General features: G+C 42.5%; 1 protein-coding gene and 1 long non-coding RNA gene across 2 annotated transcripts in view; one reads left to right on the forward strand and one right to left on the reverse strand.

The window, feature by feature from the left end:
* SpdS (Spermidine Synthase) overlaps positions 1–20,707 on the reverse strand; it is a 192,227-nt gene that overhangs the window by 27,383 nt on the left and 144,137 nt on the right. The gene's annotated exons all lie outside the window — the stretch shown is intronic.
* Positions 2,783–20,707, forward strand: part of LOC143303362 (uncharacterized) — an 86,373-nt gene continuing 68,448 nt past the window's right edge. The window contains exon 1 of the long non-coding RNA XR_013059554.1: positions 2,783–2,930. This is a non-coding gene — a long non-coding RNA (uncharacterized LOC143303362). The remainder of the gene's footprint in view (positions 2,931–20,707) is intronic.

The raw sequence follows: 20,707 nt of genomic DNA on the forward strand, positions 1-20,707 counted from the left end.
AATAATCGTCGTTAGAAAGCGAGACGTTGTAAGTCGGTCTCGAATAAAATTCCGTCGAAGCCAGCTGTATCTATTTGATCGAGAAGTTCCAATGCGATACGATTCGCGAGCAAGGCGACGTTCTCTACCTGTTGCACGTTGCTTTCATAGGAAATTGCCTTACCGACATATTGAACATTGTCATTCCTGTCTATGGATGGTAATCCTGTGCAGAAACGTGCCACTGTGGGATTACAACGCCTTCTTTTTGTCTTTTTTCATCGTTATCGGCCTCGTACGCGCGATAAAGTCACTCGTTCTCATCTGTAAACGCATTTGTTCAGTGTGGTGCAATTTATCAACGTACTCTTCCTTTAGAGCTTATTATTGCGCCTGATATTTCCCCACGTCTGACGGAAGATCGTTTACCGTTCCGTAAATGGTACGCGGAGAATATTTACGAAGCTTTTGCTTTTCCTTTCTTTTAATTTAAAAAAGATCTTGCTACAGGGGGGAAAAACGTAAGGGAGCAGTTCTTGGATATTCGTAGAATTAATTTTCTCGTAGTTCGGTGTAGCAACGATAGGAAAAGTATTTCAATTAAGGGAAAGAAGTCGTAGAAACGATGCACCGCGAAATTGGTTCGTCTTGCTTTATTATTTTGATCGTTTCCAATGAAATCTCGTATTACTCTATTCGACGTTTTAATCCGGAGAGAAAAATTATTCGATCGTTCGAATTAAAATTCCGGAGAGCAATATCAAAGTCGGTAATTTTCGATTTCTTTAAACTCTGGATTACCGAACAGCCGAGAAAGATTCTCACGAGGAAAAGAATAGATGGCTCGTACCATAGCTACACACGTTTCGTTCTGATAAACGTGGATCGCGTCGAGGAAATTAATTCCGCTTCGTAGAAGGATACTAAGTGTCTACCTGTTGCACCACGCTGCCAGACGAAACGGTCTCGATCGTTTTTGGAGAATCGCGAAAGTGAAGGAGAAATACAGAGAAAGAAAGAGGAGGAGAGAACGACAGCACTTGGCGAATGAAAAATTTTACGCGTCTACGCGTACGAAGAAACCTGCTGGTACGTCGTTGCCTTCGCAACTTGTTGCTAGTCGTTCAGAGATCTCTCCACTTCTCGATTCTCGGTGCTGCTTCCTGCACACAGGTAATTTTCCCACTAATTTTCAAACTAGAAAGATACTCGTTTCTCCGAATAGACGTTATGCACGCAAATGCCTGAGAATGAGAACGCTTTTCATAAAAGACGCTGCTTACCTTCAATTTAGAAGTACGTATCGCTGAATTACGTCTCTGCTTGGCTCTAAACGTTTTCTTGGCAATTTTTTATACAGCAGTCGCTTTGATTAAATACCGACTGACTTACGTTCGGAATATTCCCTGTTATTTCTTTCTATAATTTCTTTATAGACTTTCCTATAATCTTCTTCGGTCTGTGCCTTCTACTTGTCTATTCTCAGATCTACGTTTAATTATTCACAAAGCTGTCGTAAGTCTTCTCTCGTTTAGTCGGACCTTCTGTTCTTTGTGGTTTTCGTCCCTTATATACCAGCCCGTGTCCCGACGTTAATTCCTTTTTAATTACAAGTACCGCGACATCTTATCTTACGTTCACGGTTCATCGATATTCCTTTGACATTCGAGGAAAAAAATTCGTTCGGCTATCGTTTCAATCTCTTCGAGTCTGTTTCATTCGGAAAGCTCATCTCCTTTGTCGACGATATTTCGTTTCTCCTAGTTTCTTTTTGCCGCTCGCGATCCTGCAGATCTCTCGGATTATCGATCTCCTTGCTCGATGTCTGAAAGGACAGTGCGCGTTTCTAATTCCCAAATGCAACATGCCGATATCGTAGTGCCGTATAAACCTTCTGCGATTCGTTGCTATCTACGCGACAGATTAAAACGGTTGCATTCGTAGTTTCTCTCGTTGAGCGTGAGTTACGTAGCTCGAAGCGTGTTTTAAAAAGTTATAACAAAAATACTCGGCTGCTTTCTGCTCCTCGTTGAATACCCAGAGAAATTAAAAAGAAATTTACGGTTTCCAACGGGATAACTTTCTCAACTTGGAGTCGAGCGATTGACGTTTCACGTAGCATCGAACTATAATCCAGGCTTAAACCGAGTGACCCGAAACTTTTGTCCGCCAGTGCGCGTTCTCACGATACTTGACGCCATTTTCCTCTGACGCAACACCGAGCAAAGGTGTTGGTTTGTTGGTTCGTTCGACAAACGCAGGACGCGACAAAATGACGAGAAAGGATGGAAAAATTCGAAATATCCGTCTCGCTGAGTTATGCGCGGACAGTGTAGGGACTCACCTGTTGCGCGTTAATTCGTCGCCAGGGAAAGAGGGTCGAAGGGGACCGGTAAAGGGTAGAAAAAAAGACATCGCGGCCGCTCCTTTCGTGCAATATTTAAACAATTCTCTTCGACACGCGCCATACGCGACCTGTTGCGCTGTTAATTTAATGAAAAATTCAGGCTTTCCAGCCAGGCGCCGCCCTGGAATTTCATTGACCGACGTATGTAGGAGGTCTTGAGGAATGTCTCTTGCTTTATTCGCCTCGAACCAAGCCTCCGAGGCACGTGCCGGGGACTTGTCTCGCGAAATGAAGTTGAAATGTTGAAGAGACGCGCATTTAGGTTGATGTATAGCGACGGTTCAGCTTTCACGATGAGTCGCTTCTCGCTTTATGTTTCTTCTCATAAGTTATATATCTAAATATTATATTTAACAGTTGTTACATCGAAACTTTTTTTAATTGTAGGTGCTGTAGTGGGACAAAATTCTCGTCCTTTCCGTGACACTGATCCTTCGACGATCGATCCACTAACGCCAGCGTGGTATTTTCAAGATACGCTCCTGTTTCCCTTCGACGATAGAAGCCTCGCCTTTAGAATGATTCTAATTGTATAGCGATTACGGTAAGCGATTTTAATGTACCCATAATGTTCTACGTAACGACGTTGTATCGTTTTATTGTGCCTTCGGAAGGATTCAAAGTAAATTCGGTGTATATTAAATACGATTCGTAACAACTTTAACGACCATCGCGATAACCTGCGTGAACTACGTACCAAACATATAAAAATTCCGCTTTTTCCCTATTTCGTTTCTCGCGAAGAAAATAACGCCGGTGTACCGACTCCGTTAGGAGTTAGGGGTGGCTCTAACCAATTTGAAGCCTGCTCGATTTTATCGGAAGTCAGGTCGGTAGACAGTGCAGCCGAACAACACCGCAGGAATTTAATTCAACGAGCAATTCTTCCATCGACCTCGGCAACCACGAGAATAAAGTTTCGGGAAGAAAAGATCCGCCAGAGGCGTGTTGCTATCGATCGGCGTGTTCGGTGTGCCGTTTTCGGTTGCGTGCCTAATTTCCGGCCGATTTTCTCGCTGTTATTAGATAACGCGAAGACTAATCGCCGAAATTAACCGGTTTAAAGAGCAAAACTACAAAAAACTAAGAATAGAAAATGCCAAAATTCGGGAAGTATGGTCGATTACGTTCATTCAATGTTAAGGCATCGATAATCGCAATTGGAAGCAATGTTTAATCGCTCGAATCGCATCGACTAATCGTTAAAAGTAGCTCTGAATATTATCACAGACGAAACTGCTTAAAAATCATCCGTCATCGATCTTTCGTTTTGAGCTATACTCGTGCAATACTTATTAAAAGTACTAAAATTAAAAAAAATTATAACGTTCGATTCGCGTTAATTATTCTCAAAGATCCGTATGACACGTGTATCAGCGAACGCTCCTCTTTAAGACTCGAGTCGATACGATTTCTGCCTTTTGAGACGTCGTCGTTCGATCCAAAGCATAATTTTGAGTATTTCGCTATGTTTACTCTCGTCGCACACTCGTTTACTACGCACGATTTACGTACGAGTCGCCAGAGCTAGGCGATGACAGGACGCTGAGTCAACGTCGTTTTTATGTTGCTGCCAGCGACGTACGTAATTTCAGGAAGAAAAAGTAGGTCACTCCGTATCTTAGAATCTCAGCTACCGTTTTGCCATGCCGCGTGTCTAAGACTCTGCGCTCGTATCTCGGAAACTAATCGAGTTATCGACTCGAAACAAAATCGAGATTAAAGAGCAAAACTCTGTTTCCTGTGCGACACTTGACACCTTCCCTGACGGAGTTTCGCGTTAAATTTGGCTGTTTGAAGAAAGTTCCGCTAGCTTTGGTATTTGGTGGATGCAAACTTGGGTATACAAATGTTTCGTCGACGTACACAGATGCTCAAATAAGCGTTGAAACGAGTAGATCGGAGACGAAAGAAAATTTTCTTTTTGGAAGAAAGAAACTACCTTCCGCGAGTGATCCATTTACCGTTATTCCGAAAAATATATAATCCTCGAATTTTCTTGACACCATCTGTCGAAAGTATCCTTCTCGCGCAGTCTCGTTGCAGACCTAGCATACACCCTTGATATTTATATTTATTACAACTATCCCAAAAGCAAGTTTTGTTGCTCGTTTAAACCATCTTATATAGCATGCCATTATCTACTTGGTCGGGACAGAGATTTAGCCGGTGCAGCGACGATTTCGCGACTAAGGGTGGCAAACGAAGAGCGATAAAGCTCTATTTACGAGGCTCGCGATAGCAAAGTCCGTTCTGAGTACATCGTATACGAGAAAACGATCAAGGATGCGCGTTAATCGGCCGCTTAATGGGCCGCCATTCTCGAATTCATTAGGCGATTGTCTAATTAAGTTAATCGACTCGAGCTCGTCTTGCCATCGTAAAAGTCGCGTAGCGCGCCTCGACGCTGACGCCAGACACGTTCTCAGCGCCGAAATTGTTACTTTGCCACGGCCTAATGGCGATAGAAGTTATGACCCGGTTTATTCGATGGCGGATGACCAGGATTATGGCTATCCCATGGACGTTCTATTTCTTATATCTGCGTTGTTATCGATAACGCGGGCCAAGCGTTTTTTTACGTCATACCCTTTCACGAATTTTCGATCGTTCTCGTGGTAACTTAACGTTGGTATGGTAACGTTACAGCCGTTACATTTGCATATACCTAACAAGTAGCTATAAATTACCAGAATACCAGGAATTGGACCAAAAATCCCGCGAAATCACCGATTAAATGCAGAATTCCTCGTTCCTCTTCTCGCAAGAGATACAGCCTCAGCAGTACCACTAACAAGCGTCGAACGATCGATACAATTATATTCCCCGATCATTGATATCCCTGCAGCAAATGATCCGGTTCGAAACGGGTCATAAATCCGTGGCCTATTAGCCGCCACGTGGTTCACGGATTCGGATTCAAGCGATCGTTCCTAATTATATGTCGCGTTTAATTGACAACCTTTAATTAAAACAGCCGCGAAATCGAGAATCGAACGAGCGAAACACGACCCGTTAGGTGAAATTCGTCGAACGATAAAGGAAACGAATGCGAGGAAACGCGCGAGAACATACCTTGGATCGTCCGACTACCAAACAACCACATAGCTGCAATTTAATTCCACCCGCGAAACGTTTTCTCCAGTTTTCTCTGTCCCTTTTTTCTTCCATATTTTTTTTATCGTTTCTTCGAAGCAATTTTCCGTTTCTCGTCGTTTCCCTTTGTCCTATCTATTTCCACTGGAAGCTGCGCAATCGGCTCGATTACACGGAGCGTGAGGATGCGGCAGCGATATTTCGTCACGAGGATAATCCCGAAGCTGGTCGAACGTCAGTTTCCATTTGCACGTACGGAATTAGCGAACCGCGTCGGCGAAACGCATCGATCGGCCGGAGAGGATCAGAGTCGCGCTTCGGATAATTTGTCGCGGTTTTCTACCCACCGACAAATGGTGAGATGCGATCTCGTGGCAGAAATAAAAAGCTTTTTGGGAGAAACCACCACCTTTCGACAGGGTTATAGGTTTTTACGGCGTTTTTAAGGCTCGCAGAAAGTTCGATATAGAGAACCGGATATACCGGATATGTGAACGCGTTGAATATGTCTTAAAACATGGTAGACGAAAGGTCAACCGAAACACGAAACCAAACCAGCGTATATTTCGTGCCGTCGTGCAATGAAATTCCTCGCATGATGCGGCTATAGAGCCTCCTGTTAACTATTAGCCTGATGCGCGTGAAATGCCGAACGAAATTTATACGAAATTTTAATTTTACTTGGTCGTTAAATTTTGCCCTACCGTCCATTATTGTCATTATCGATCGTTAGATTAAAAATACGCAAATAATATTTTCGTATGTGGCTTCTAGGGTCCCTTTAAACATAAAACCACCTTAAATAACTTGATCCGAGTCAATTTTGTCATCGATTTAAGACGGCAGATAATAAGATACATTCGCGACATTCGATGCTTCTCTTTTATCGGAAAACACGAGCGAAAAGCAAATCTCGCTTCCATTTGGCAAAAGATCGAAGTGTATTTTCAATCGTACGCAAAGAACGGATACTCGCGCAACGAGAACCACACGAAATACAGCAACGTACACGCGACTAAACCGCATACGGCTAATTTATTGGACCGTGCCATCGTTCGGTCGACGAAGCACGACGATGAACAGAGACGGAAGTACAGAAACGTAATTATATGTAAATGAAAACTTCTACATACGTAGAATTTTTAATTACGATACTCTGTTGGTTCTTGAGCAGGATTATCGTGTAAAAGATGCTCGTCAAAACTGGGTATTATAACAACATTCGACCAAATTGACGAATATTTCGGACGAATGGAGAGTTCAACCACGATAACGTTTCGCTGAACTTTTTAATTTACTTAACGTTCTTGTTTCTGGCAAATATGATTCTATGCAACGTATAAAAAGCATTCGCTGAAAACTCTAAACGATCTAATAGAAAAGGAAATTGAAATTGCATTCAACTTAAATCGATATAATTTGAGTCGTAAGCGAGTCAATAATAATTCTCGAGTTACGGTAGAATTTTTATAATCTTCGAGTATCAGTTAAGCTAACAGTATTCTAGCTGCACTCGGGTCGATTATAATTTTCGAGCTATAATTAAAGTAACGAAGCATCCTTTGGGAGCACGTTTTAGTTGAAAGTACCGGGCTGTTTATTATGGATATTAAAAGCTGCAGACAAATTGACCGAAAGAAATTTGCCAAATTTATTATCGGAAATATATTCTCATAAAGATTCGGCTGATCGAAATTGTTGGCGTTTCTTTTGGTGGGAAGCGATAAAAAAATATAATCTCGTAGTTCTCTGTAATCGTATCGCGTTATAGATGTTACGACAGAGATTCGTCAGGACCAAGAACGCTGTTTCGACATGGCTGAAGTAGTCTTAAGGACACTTGTACGAGCTTTATTGCAAGTTGCACATTGTTTATCGACGCCCTTTCCTCGGGACATGGCGTACAAAGCCTGGCTCTGTCGTGAAAACAAGTCAAGCACGACGCAGGACAGTGTACGTGGCGAATACATCTCGTTACACGTTACACGGTAGCAAGCTGACGTGATTTTTGCTAATCAGCTTGTCTCGACGTTTACTCGTCGCTCGCAATGCTGAATTTATTCTACGATAGTCTATTCAATCGATTTCTTCGGAAAACTTAAACTCGACGTATATATGTCGATACATGTTTGGTATTATATCGCGCAACAAATCGATGACTATGTACTGTTGCTCGTCGTACCGTAAAAGCCGGCATTAACACATTGGAAACATGATGCATAATTTATCCCAAATTGGGAAAGAAGTTTGGCTACCCGAAGATTAATTAGCAGGGAACGCAACAGCGGACGCAAACGGCCAGAGAAATAACGATGATAATAGTTGATTTGTAATTCCCGATAGTATTGATTCAGATAATAGACGAAGCTACTCAAACGTCAATTTCCATTTGCCTGGTTAGAATTAGCCACGTTTCGTGGAACCGCGTGAAACGCATCAATCGGCAAACGAACGAAACGCATCGAACCATTCCTCTCTCTCTCTCTCCCCTCCCTCTTTCTCCACCCACTCGAATGTGCTTTTTCGCGTGGGAATAACGGGGATTTATTTATACGTTGTGCACGGAAATTGCTATACATGATACGATGCCATAGATTATATCGAGCGTAACGGACGTCGCCCAATAAATCATTATTGCCAGGGCCAATTATGATAATTACAACGGTTGAACTTCGATAATGTCGTTACGATGACCAGCCATGTATTAACGCTCGACTCGACTCGCCAACACACACTCAACCATGTTTTCTTTTTTTTATTAAATCGTTTTTAATCATCTTGATTGGGGTCGAGTCGTTGGCGTTGCGCAACGTCGGCTTTATTTCGTTGGTTTGCAAGATCGTCCGATTATGGCCAGGGATGGGATCGAGCTCGATACGTAGGCGAGACTGCGAAACCAGATGAAACGAGTAACTGAAATTGTTTATTAAGATGGTTTTAAATCTTTGGAGAATGTACTTGCAATACGTACGAATATAAAAGAAGAAACGAGCGTAATTGTGACAGAATGGATGCGGAATACGCGTATAAATTACGATGCATTCTCCTTTAGTTTTGTTCTCCGTTCCAGTACACTGGCATAGAGATCGCATCAAAATAAAAGATGCGAGTGTAAATATCGCGAAAAACGCGGGGAAAATCCGGCACGTGACCTGAATATCAGACGGTTCGGTGTTACATTCAACGTGTGAGGTAAACGGTGAAATATAACGTCAGATAAGCGCGAAAAATAATGTCACGCTGATGCAACATCAAGCTGTAACGCGAAGGGTTGGGTAAAGATCGTGAGAGAAAAAAGGTTTTCCGATGCTCCGCGTTTGCGTTTTACCTGGTAGTGTGCGGGTAGATTGAAAAAAAAAGGGAGAAGAGAAAAGATACGAGGCGAAGTAAAAACAAAACGCGACGATGATAGCGGTGGTACGATACGAAAGATAGAACAGCTGGTGAAAAGTTTTCTCGGCCGATAGAAAAAGAGATGTGCGGACAGGAAAGCACCGAATTCGGGTCAATGGGAAACGGGATAGGGGAAACTGGAACGTTTTTGCTCCTCTTTGAAGTTTCCACGAGACTCCTAATCTCTTTTTTTTTCTTCCTTCTTTGTTCTGTCGTTTTTTATTACGCGTTTTACAGTTTCATACGACGCATGATTTGTCTTTTTCCTTGAAGCTCTAATTTTAAATGTTTCGTCTAAGATCGTTCAATTATGGCGGACGAACGTCACGTTATCCGAGGTGAAATCTGATTCGCGATAAAATTTTGCTACCACGATGCATAGAAGAAGCCGTCCTGGATAAAAAATATACGATTATCGTATTAAAAGGTTATCGCTGTTCGATCCAAAATTCCTCGACGAAGCCAGAAATCTCTCTCTCTCTCTCTCTTTGTTTCTTCGTCTAGAATCAATGTTGTATCGCGTTACGCGAATTCGATGCCAAAGTGAAGGAAAATACATTTAATGGCTTGCTGGCTTTTTTAGGTCACTTTCGTGCCACCTCTCTCCATCGCCGCCAATTTCTCCGTTACGTTTTTCTACCTGGTTGCCTTTTAAAAAGCGGACCTGCGCGGTGGTAGGATTCTCCCGGTAAAAAACAATGTCTTGTTACGGAAATTCATCACCGGTAATTAATCGTAAATGTCGTGCTTGGCACCTGGTAGGCCACATACGTATATCGTGTAGTTTGGTTATTTCAAACCGTCTACTTTCTTCCTCGAAGAGTTCCTTGAAAAAACTATTTTTTGAAAAAATATTTCCGCGCCAAGAAAGAAAAATGGAAGAAAGAGGAATAGGAAAGACCGCGGCACCCGCAGAAATTACTTGTCGGCGTCCCCGGTGACTCGATAAAAGTCAATCCGTCGCATAAAGCGGCTAAATAACATCCCTTCGATCGTATTTGAAATCGCGTAACAGGGGATGAAAAGCCGTGACGTGCAGAAGGGTGCAGTCACCCTGCTCCATCGCCCTTATTCGTCTCCCTCTCTCGCATTTGAATCGAGTTAAACCTTAATCAGGCGTAAATGCCGGCACAAACGTAACTTTTAACAGGCCAATAAAGAGGAGGAAATGGAAATCGTGGACCAGCTTGTGTCTCGCGCTCGCGCAAAGCTCATCGAGATAATAAAGCGCGTGAACGCATTCTGCAGAACGTTTTAAAGGCAATGTGCAGAGAGAGAGAAAGAGAGAGAGAGAGAGAGAGAGAGATAGAGAGAAGAAGAGAGAAAGAGGAGGAGGAGGAAGGTTTATCGTGTCTGAGCCACGAATCGCGTGGTCGGTGACGCGAACGAATTTATCGATGCTATACGTCGATTAGAATTGTGCGAATTCGGTGAACCGCGATTCTCTTTTGCTTTTTTCCGAAAATCCTTCGCCTCTACGTTTCGTCGAGCTTTTTACAGGAACAACGGCATCGCTGATCGCTCGACCGAGGAATCGAGCGAAGGCCAATTCGCATTCAACCATCGCGTTGCGCTGTTGCGACTACATTCCTCTCGATTCTCGATTATTCTGGTATCTTGGTTCGATGCTGATAAACTCGGCCGTTTCCTCGATTCCCGCTTGTCGTTCACTCGATCACTCTATTACGGTAGTTTTCGCTGTTTTCAATTTTATGCCGCAATTTCAACGGTTAAATAACAATCGTTAGCACGATTGCATATGTCGACGCGTGAGATTGTTACAAATTTCATCGGCCGATCGTTTCTTGTTATAATTCTTGCTGTTGCTAGCAGTGCAAAAGACAAATTTCGTTAGAACGGGTGACTGGCAGATCGAAACGTCGAACGATTGACTATTTGACAGAGGGTGGCCGATCGAAACGTTGAACGATTGACTGTTTGACAGAGGGTGGCCGATCGATTTTTCGGCGTCGCCGCTTTCGAAGCGTGGAACGCCGACAGGGAGTCGGAACGTACCGATGAATATCGGATGGAATGCTACGAGCCTCAAATATTCGGTTTCGGTTATGATTTAGAGCTGTTTGCTGATTGATTTTTATTTTTCTTGGAATGCTCGCGCGCAATACCCGCGGCATTTCGCGTACGTCGATATTAAAAACAGATACGCGTGAAATTGCTATGGGGGTGCGGGTTATTGATAGCTCGCAGCAGCTGCGGCGAGTTCACAATTATACTCGATACGCTGGATATTTCCTGGTGATAACCAGCGTGTACGCGATATGTTCGTATAATTAGTGGGCGAAAATTTATTCGAACGAAAAAATATGAAAGAGCGAAATTTCGAAGGGACAAACTTTTCGAGACATTGGTCAGGATACACGGTGTTTTAAAACGGTTGTATCATCGCGAAACGTTGCGATCTTGATCCTTTTAATCGTGCAAATCGCTATTTTCGTCGTACGTTTCTATTTTCGTTTAAAACAGATTCCCGAATCGTGACGAATCTCGCACGTACAAATACAATTTCCAATTGCATCAATCTCTGGCGCACATTCTCATCTATGGAACCAATTCGTTCGTCGTTTCATAAAACACAGGCTGTTCTCCGTTTTGCCAGAGTGGCGAAATATATTTTTCTCGGCGGCGTTGTCTCGGCCGTTTCCTCGTTTAATGAAACTCGAAGTTGTGGTGGCAGAGACGCAGCCACCCGGAAAACTTTATCGGGTCATGAAGTGTGACTGGTAAATGAAACGAAATAGAAAAGACGAATCGGAGCTGGCTTGGCGGATATACGTGGCTGGCAGCGAATACACGCGAGATAAGAAAAAACTTGGAAGTGAAATATAAGTTTCGACAGAAAGAGATACGATAGGGGAATGGGAAGGATGGTCGGGCAGGCAAAAGCGAGCTGGTATTACCAGAAATTCCGGAATATAGGCGGCAGGGTAGCGAAGGAACGAGAAAAACAGAAGGCTATACAGACAGATAGTACATTTTTTATTTGGAGTTGAAGCCACGCCGAATAGAACCGATGGGCCGTGGATTCGAACGATAGTTGATTGCAGCTTGCGAATCGGCATGAAAATAAATCACAGGCTCTCTGTCGCGAAAGAGATTCCTTCGAGGTCATGCTCTCGAGCTCGACGCGTTTTCCTTATCTTCTTTCTCAAGTGGGTCGAGTTGGTCGTGAGGATCCAGTCGAGCTAAGGTTCGAAGATATTGCTGGAAAACTTGGAACGTGTAACTTTTGTAATCATGGTACAAGCAGAATTACGATATACGCTTTTCCTGGCTCGTACTTTTCAAACTTTGTAAAACAAATACAGCTAGAAGGCAAGATATTTTAAACAATCCTAAATTTTCGCGCTTCTGCTTACACAAGCTCTACGCAAACAGTACAGTATGACAGTTTACGCGAATACAGGTATCGAAGATGTCCGTGAGCCGTTGACGTTACGGATGTCTGGACTCTGATCGAGGCACCAGCTTGTACACTGTTAAACACGGGGTCATTCGCGAACATCATCGTCGAGTCGCGCGTATATAAATTTATCCAAGCGCCATCGTAGGATATTTGATAGCTGAGATAACATCCACTGTGCGGCCAACTCCGATGTAATTAACTTCATCTTGCGTCGTGTATAAATAATTAATCGTTATTAAACGTTACCACGTACATTAAATGCATCGAAAGCAATTTACGCGGGTGTTGCTATTCCGAGTGGACGAGTTAAGTAAAAAAGTTCGTCATACCGTTATCATTACCAAATATACCAAAATGGTTTCCTCTTGGCTACAAAATTTCGCTATAGCCATCATAAAACACTTGCCGCACGATCTCCTCGGCCAAAGTATAGGAGAAGCGGTAACCCGGTTGCGCGGTTTCCAGAACTATAATTCTCAGCCGTCCGTTCTAATACTCTTTGTAGCCACGGCACAAAGGTGGCAGTGTTCGCCGCTTAAAACTTTCATCCGGCAGGGGTCTGCAAGTCTGTAACTTAGATTTGAAGGTGGGAAACGAGGTTGGACGAGGACTTGCAGCGGCTTGCGGTGCCTCGTGCTCGAGGTCGCTCCTCTTTAATTCGGCCACGCAATCATCCCACTCGTCTGTGAAGTAGTCTCGTCCATGTTTTTGCGAGTAATCGGCCGAACCCTCGGGTCGACGTTGCACGTCATTGGGATACTCGCGGCAGCCTGTTTTGCCCTCGAATCTTCCTTCCAGAAGCGCAGCTTTTCTCCCTCGCGCGCTAGAAAAAGGCCGAGGAAGAGAACTTCCATCAAAGGTCGCAACTACCGGTCTTGGTATCGGACAGGATTTCTCTAACTTTTGGAATTTTCTATCGTTAGCAAAATAAATTAGCTCGACAGAGACCACCGGAGACAACGAAACTCGGTGGTTTTTACATTGGACGATATTAATCGTCTCGTTGGTGATTCGTTCGATAGAGTTATTGATTCGTAGATTGACAAGAATGTACGTTCCGTGACAGAAAGGTAGCGTGATCTCAAATACTAATATCTCTTATACGCACGTCCGTCCGTATGCGTCAAAACGCGAACTGGGTCAAAACCCTGTAATCGTTTTTTCGCTTTTCGACATTTCTTCGTTAAATTCCGACCGAAACTGCTTCTCCACGGCGAAGGAACTGAGTTTCCGAACGATTCGAAAGCGAACTTGCGCGAAAGAAACAAATCTGGCGATCACTCCGCAGCGTTTCTCGGCCGTTCTCGAAAAAGTTGGCTGGCTCTCTTTGGCCGATCGATCTTCACCGAATCGCGGCCAACCCTGGAACCGCGTGACCTTTGTCGACGCGTCGCCAGGCGTCTCGGGAAAACGTCGGTGCGGCGAGAAAACGCTGGCAAAAACGAAGGCACGCTTTAATTTGAGACACCGTGTCGCGCTCTCGTGCCTCTCGAGTGGTCTCGCGTCTTTGCCACTACTGTCCGAAGAGAGCCGTCTCGGCGGCGGCCACTTGTCCGACGAAAGTCTGTCTCTTTCTACTGGCAGTCGTGCGTTCCTCGCGATCAACGCGGTATCGACGAGCAATTCCGTCGTTTACGTTTATCGACAGTTTCGCTGCTTATACTAGTCGCAGTGAATGTGATCGAAGCGATTAATTTTGTAGAAATTATATTTCGAAAGTTATCAGACAAGTAGACATCGCGTTTCAATTGTACGCGATCGTCCTCGAATCTTTAATTTGCTACGTATGCTTTTTCGCACCGTTAACGCTGAAAATAATTTTGTCCGAGCGAGCATCGTCCTTGAAACTAGACGTGCTTGAAACGCTGGCAGTCGTTTATCCGACGCAACCATAGCTTTCTCCACTCGGACTAACTCGGACAGTCGAGTGCATGAACTTCTATTCAAATATTATACGCTTTTTCGCAATTCCGTTGATAAAAAAGCAATCGAACGTTAATATTTTATATTCTTATATTTATTTGAATACCTTATATTTATATCAGTAGCTGCTGTCGAAAGCTTTCTTCGAGGAAATAAAAGTCAAATGGGTTTCGGAGGCTCGAAACTCGGTTCTAACTTTTCGCCACTCGAAAGCATCGTTTATATTCTCCCGAATTCCATGAAAATCCCTTAATTCTGCAATTTCGAGGAAATTACGATATTTTGTCCGAAAGTCATACCCCGGTATTCCCATTCGAATTCTTCCGGTTGAATTCGAAAACGTTGGGAAGTTGTTGGCATTAGCGAGCAATCGATAGGCGAAGAGGGGTTAATTCATCGCGACGGAAACTCGGCTGTCGAGTTGAAAACCGGTGCGAATGAAATGCAAATCGTCTCGAAAAAATGTCGGACAACGGCAGGTTGTCTTAATTATTTATTTATACGGGTGGCCGGAGCGTCGCGTCGGAGGAAATGTTCCATTAAAGCAGACACGCCTAGGCGTTATTCGACAGGGTCGAGCAAGCCTCGAACTCAATTCACTCGGAATTCAAATTACGGCGTGCACCGTCGGAGCCCGGCTTCCTTCTCTTCCGTTACGTCGTTCCCCACCCTCGCCCCTTCTTCTGGCACCCCCTTTATTTTCCTTCGCCCGGTGCTTCCACCGTCGTGTACGAAGGAATGCGTCGCAGACGATGCGCTCATGCGGTTGAAAACGAGCAGACGGTACCTTACGAACTTGTCGCTGAAATAGGCTGATCGAGGGGGACCTTAGTTCCTCTCGAGGATCTTTCCAGGCTTACGATCATCTACAACTAAAATTTTTTTCTTCCTACGAGAAAAAAGTTGTACGACGGACTTTCTCTTTAATCGGTTGTATTTTTCGTTGGAAGATCCAGCAGGATGAACGAACAAACTTTTCCACGTTAGACTGAAATAAAATACTCGAGTCGCGCGTGAACCAAAAAGAAGCGATTTGATACTTTAATCGGCGCGTTTTTAAATAAAATGCTCGCGTCGGCTTACACGTTCGAGTGGACGCGAAATACCGTTCGATGTTTTTCGTCCAAACACAAGTCACGATTTCCTTGTTCATCCTTCCAATAACTTTAGCCGTGCTCTTTTATATCGAAGCTCAGTCGCGCCGCGGAGCATAGCCCGTAACCGGCGAAGCGAATGCTATTGCGGCAAGCGATAAAGTTGATGGAATCGATGTTTATTTGGACAATGGTAAATGCGCGTTTCTTCCGGTGGCCGCGAGAATAACGGATATCTCGAATACACGCAGATGTTTCCGCTATCGAAATACTTTCTTTTAACCATTCGGGCCATATTTATATATACTATATGGCAGAATTCCATTTGTTTGAACGAAATTTTAGTTAACGCCCGATTAACTGAACTTCTGCCGCTCGAATTCATCTATCCGAACTTCATCTCCTATTATACGAACGAAAAATAGAGTGGAGGGATAATTGGCGAGCTCCTACAATACGAACTGCAATTATGTGAACTGTTTGTCCTTCGAACAAGTTCGGATAAACGCAGGTTTATTGTATCTACCGTACTATGTTACATCGATGAAATAAAAATTCAGTTTTGTCTCAGACATCGATCGTAACGAAGGACAATCGGATCCAGCGAAAACATCTAACATCCGGCTCGTTTCTCTTCGCAAACTTCTGGCTGAGAGCAACGTTCGAATAAGAGGAGGCGTCACGGTTAGAAGTAAGATCGGCGAGCGAAATGACTTTATCGAAAACTGCGCGCGACGTTTACTATGCTCGCGATAAAGTTTTAATCGGTAACGATAATTTATGGGCCGGGCAAGTCGGCTAGCCGAAAGAAGATCGGAAAGGGAGCGTGTTCATCGAGAAATTCGAGCGTCGATAATTCACAAGCGGAGTTGGAGTTTACGAGAAGTCGTCCATTAATCGCGAGAGTGCTTTTAATGTAAAGTGGGCAAAGTCGTAAAGCTCGGGCTAGATCCCATCCCTGCCGTTTCATACGTAGATCATAGAGGTTTCCTTCCTTTTACGATCCCTTGACCATCATGGACCACTGATCGGTTCTCTATCTCTGGAGCATGTCAGAAAATCGCCTTTAACCGCTCTAATGTATGTTTTCGCGACCCCTTCGCTTCTTTGCCACCGACCACTTTGACTTTTCTCCTCTCGTTCAAACTACTCGTCGTTACGTCAAATATCTTTCATCGTTTTACAGTACGTAACGTTTATTGTAATTTAAATCGGAGGAGCGTGTGCTTCAGTTCCATTAAGAAGCAAACTGTAGAACAGGCTTGCCAATTTTTTGCCCGGAAGCGTAGTTCGCCGGGAAATCTCGATAAGTAGATCAATTCGGGGGAAATTGAGAGAAGCCGGAAACTAAGACGCCGATGGAGAAGAGTTATAATCGGCAAGGAATTTCGACATCGTGCATTTAGTTTATCATGCCTGTGTAACTAAAGCGTTCCAGTTTGTCCCTACTAACGACTTACGGACCCGCAAAAAGCGAGCCAACAGGTTTAGTCGCATAGTTACAGTATCTAATTAGTTTAATTACAGAGAGTTTATTACGGAGTACAGGCAGAAGAATGTTTATCGTAAAATATTTAGTTTCGAATCGTTGTTAACGTAAACGTGTCAAAAATTTCGTAACTTTAAAACAATCCATACATATTTGTAACATTTATAGAACGTTCTAAGCTGTGGCCGATAAAAAAATCGTGCCTCATCGATGTTTTATAAATACCATTAATGCCTCTTCTCTTAAGACGATTTAAAAATAATCATCGCCGTAACAAACCGTTATAAATTGGTTTGCATAGTTCCACTTACTTTCCTCCTCTCTCCTCGAATTTTGACGTAGAAATATTCTGTTGCAATTACTGGAATAACCGAGACACGAAGGAACGCATCGACTAATCGATAAATTCTACCAAGATATTGCCAGTATTCTGTTGCAATTACCGTGGTTTACGTAATCTCTAAAAGAATATTATGCGAGCATTGATCAGATCTCGGGGATTTTGTAGCGATACGGTAGTATCGAATCGACTTAATTAAACATAAAACGCTCCTCGAAACGTACATCGAGTATTCAAATTGATCCCACTGTATATTATTTACTTTGGACGTTGCTGCGTACCGAGTACTCGATTATTCAAGCGAGGTTTTTCGATTAGCAATTAGCGTCCCGACAGAAATTTTCTATCCAATCGAAATTATTTATTATTAGTTTCTGATAAATTATTCGTTAATTGTCGAGTTACGATCAGTTGGTACGAAAAGAGTATTAATTGAAAGTGGAAATTATTATCGTTAACACATTTTAAAGAATTTTATAAACGACTTCAAAGTCGAATACATGCGATTTATGTAAATGCGTCTCTCGCGTTTGACCGTGGCGTATCCGATATTTCGAATAAACTTTGGAAATATACAGAAAAATCGATCGAGAAGCACGCGACAATATTTGATATGTGTTTACGCAAAATTCCGTGCAAATATTGAACGTAGTATGCATGTTATATAAATTCTGCTACTAGCACGCGATATTCTAAATATTTATCGAAGTTGTTCGATTGTTGGGACAAATTCACGCGCAGCTTGTCTATTCTGTAAAATTATTATCGCGATCTATCAACTTTAACTCGATCTCGATAAGGAATTAAAGTTTAAACGGTCTGTCCTAAAAATATTGTGCTTTTTTTTAATAAATTCCGCTCCAGTTGTACAAACATTACTCGACATCGAAATACGATTTGCATTATTTATTTTATCTCTATAAATTCTATTTTAAAGGCGCGTCGTCTTCCAGCGAAATAATCTAAAACATCGTAACACGAATATTTATATCGAAAATCGCCCTTTAATTAATCTGTTCTACTTACTTATGGTGTTAATATACCATGAACTTAGACACGGTATGTAGCAGAACTTACATCTTATCGTTAGACAAGAGCTGACGCAATGCTCGTTCACCTTTGTACTAAATATGTACGCAGGCACTATACAGGCATACATGACACGCGTACGTGTACATAGTTGCATGAATATGCAACGCCGAAATGCGTGTAATGTTCAGCCATCGTAGCTAATGTACGCATTATAGTTGACGCGCATATAGACCTTACGACAGTCACACTACAGATACACAAACCGCTATGTAAACTTTTTAGTAGTTGACGGTAACGCGAAATTTGCGTTTTCGTCGCAAAAAGCGGGCAGAAATCGTTATTTCTTCGTCGATAAGCTTACTCGAAACCCGATAAACTAGAATCTCTGCTGAACTCTTGGTAAATTAAGCTCGTGTAAGCAATATTCTCTACCAAAGTTATCGATCTTAAAACCTATATTGGTTTTTCACTTTTTATCTTTCTTGACGGGTATCGTAAGATTTCAGTGTAAACACTTTTTAAAAATATCCTCCGTACGACGTATTACCAGACATATATTTGAAAATGAATGAAAATTATATTTTCTTACTGAAATTAATATTTTTACTTGCGTTATAGACTCCTTCTATTTCAACCTTAAACGATATCTCAAAACGAGTGTGAAACGTCGATATTTCGTTAAATGGAAATACAACTTGGTTCTGTTTCTACCCGGTCGAAATACCGTATTATTGTTGATAACGCTCGTGCATTATTTATCTACCTCTACGAAGGAAAGCGTAACCAGAAGATATCGTTTCCATAAACCTCATTACGTACTTATTTCATTATCCACATTGTTACCGTAAGAGATTTCAATTTCTCGTTTGAATTACGGTTACACGAAATTGCGAACTTTGCGATCCGTAATCACACTCATATTAATTACCGATTGGAATGAATCGCGGATTTGCACGTTCGTTCGTTAAATATGGCGAATAAACGTTTCACTGCTATTTTCTTTCCGATATTTGTCTACCGCATAAATTACGCGACGTACAAATTTCGCATCGTATATGTATGTAAAGGTATGTATGTCGTCTAGGTATGTCAATTATTAGGTTTAATATGATATTTTCACGCTGTTACGAATCTTTTTCTTGGATAAAAAATATTAGCGAAACTTACTGTTTTCACTTTCTATTACATAGTACGTATAACCGACCCCCCGGCCTTACTTTCCAACACCTTTCTTCTTTGTCTCTGTACATTCTCTTGTTATTCCTATATCGCTTTCTCAGCTCGCTCGCGTACTCTCTATCTTTACATCACTACGTTGATATTACGCTATTAAATTATCTTTGCCATGTGTGTAACACGCATATACGTCTCATTAAAAAGCTACGAGCTCGTTTCGTTAGAAAGTACTTGCAGCCTATGGAATTTCTCTGTCCGACAGCCTCATAATTAATTACGAAGATTAAACTCTATATCGCGGAAACTTCAGAATCCTGTCGTTTCCTATTTATTTACGAGCCGTGTCTCTAATTAACAGTTCGCTTAAATTCGCGACAAAGCGTGTCTTTGCTTAACGCGTGTCAATCATAAATTACACGCGAGTACACAAGTTGTATGCTCGTTTCGACAATGTCGAGCAGTAATTATTTCTGAAACTTTCCCAAGTGTATCCTTCGCCTGCGACATGCACGTGCGTACTTATACTCTAGTACACGAAAGTTTCCTTTATACATCGACGGCCACCAATGCCAAAATTTTATTTAAAATAGATATTCCTCTGTTCCAGTACCTTTAAAGTTTTGCCAATCGTTCGAAACGACAATTAATTAACAATTCCGAAACTCGTTGAAGCGCGTTCTCTACCTGAAATGCTTACACACAGACGACACACTGTGTATCCCGATGCAGATTTTTGCGTACGAAAGGATGTTAACGCGGATACGCGTATATCGCCAGAAACCGAATATAGACCGCTGGCTGATCGGTTTGCATGCAAATGTACGGGGGATCGTAAGACGATCGAGCGATAATTAATCGCGCAGAGTGTGCACGAACGTGACGCGTTCACGTTGTTACACGCGTTCAGTTGTGATTGAAAGCCTAGAACGGAAACGATAATTGCAAACATGATCGTCGAATCGCGACCAGAGGCTCGCGAGACTATCGGCAAGTTCGTTATTAATTGTAAATTAATAATCGTGTACGGTCGTCGTTAAATCGGGCCTCAACATTTTGGAGTATTTATTTCTGAATAGCTTGGTATTACGGCTAATTGTAAATTGCCCGAACACACACATTATACAGTACATAATTAATAACTGTAATTGAGGACACTCGAAGATACGCAGAACAATTTGTCAAATTTACTTAGCAACGAGTGTACCGTATTTATGTGTATGGCAGTGATGCGTATTGATGCATTGCAAGTTAAGGGTTGATCGATCTATCTGCAGCTGCATAACAGCCAGCAGAGATAATTAATGGTTTACGTATGTGTTTACGCGCGCGCGCACGTGCACGTATCACGTGATAC

Source organism: Bombus vancouverensis, chromosome 11 (assembly GCF_051014615.1).
Source record: "Bombus vancouverensis nearcticus chromosome 11, iyBomVanc1_principal, whole genome shotgun sequence".
NCBI lineage: Eukaryota > Metazoa > Arthropoda > Insecta > Hymenoptera > Apidae > Bombus > Bombus vancouverensis.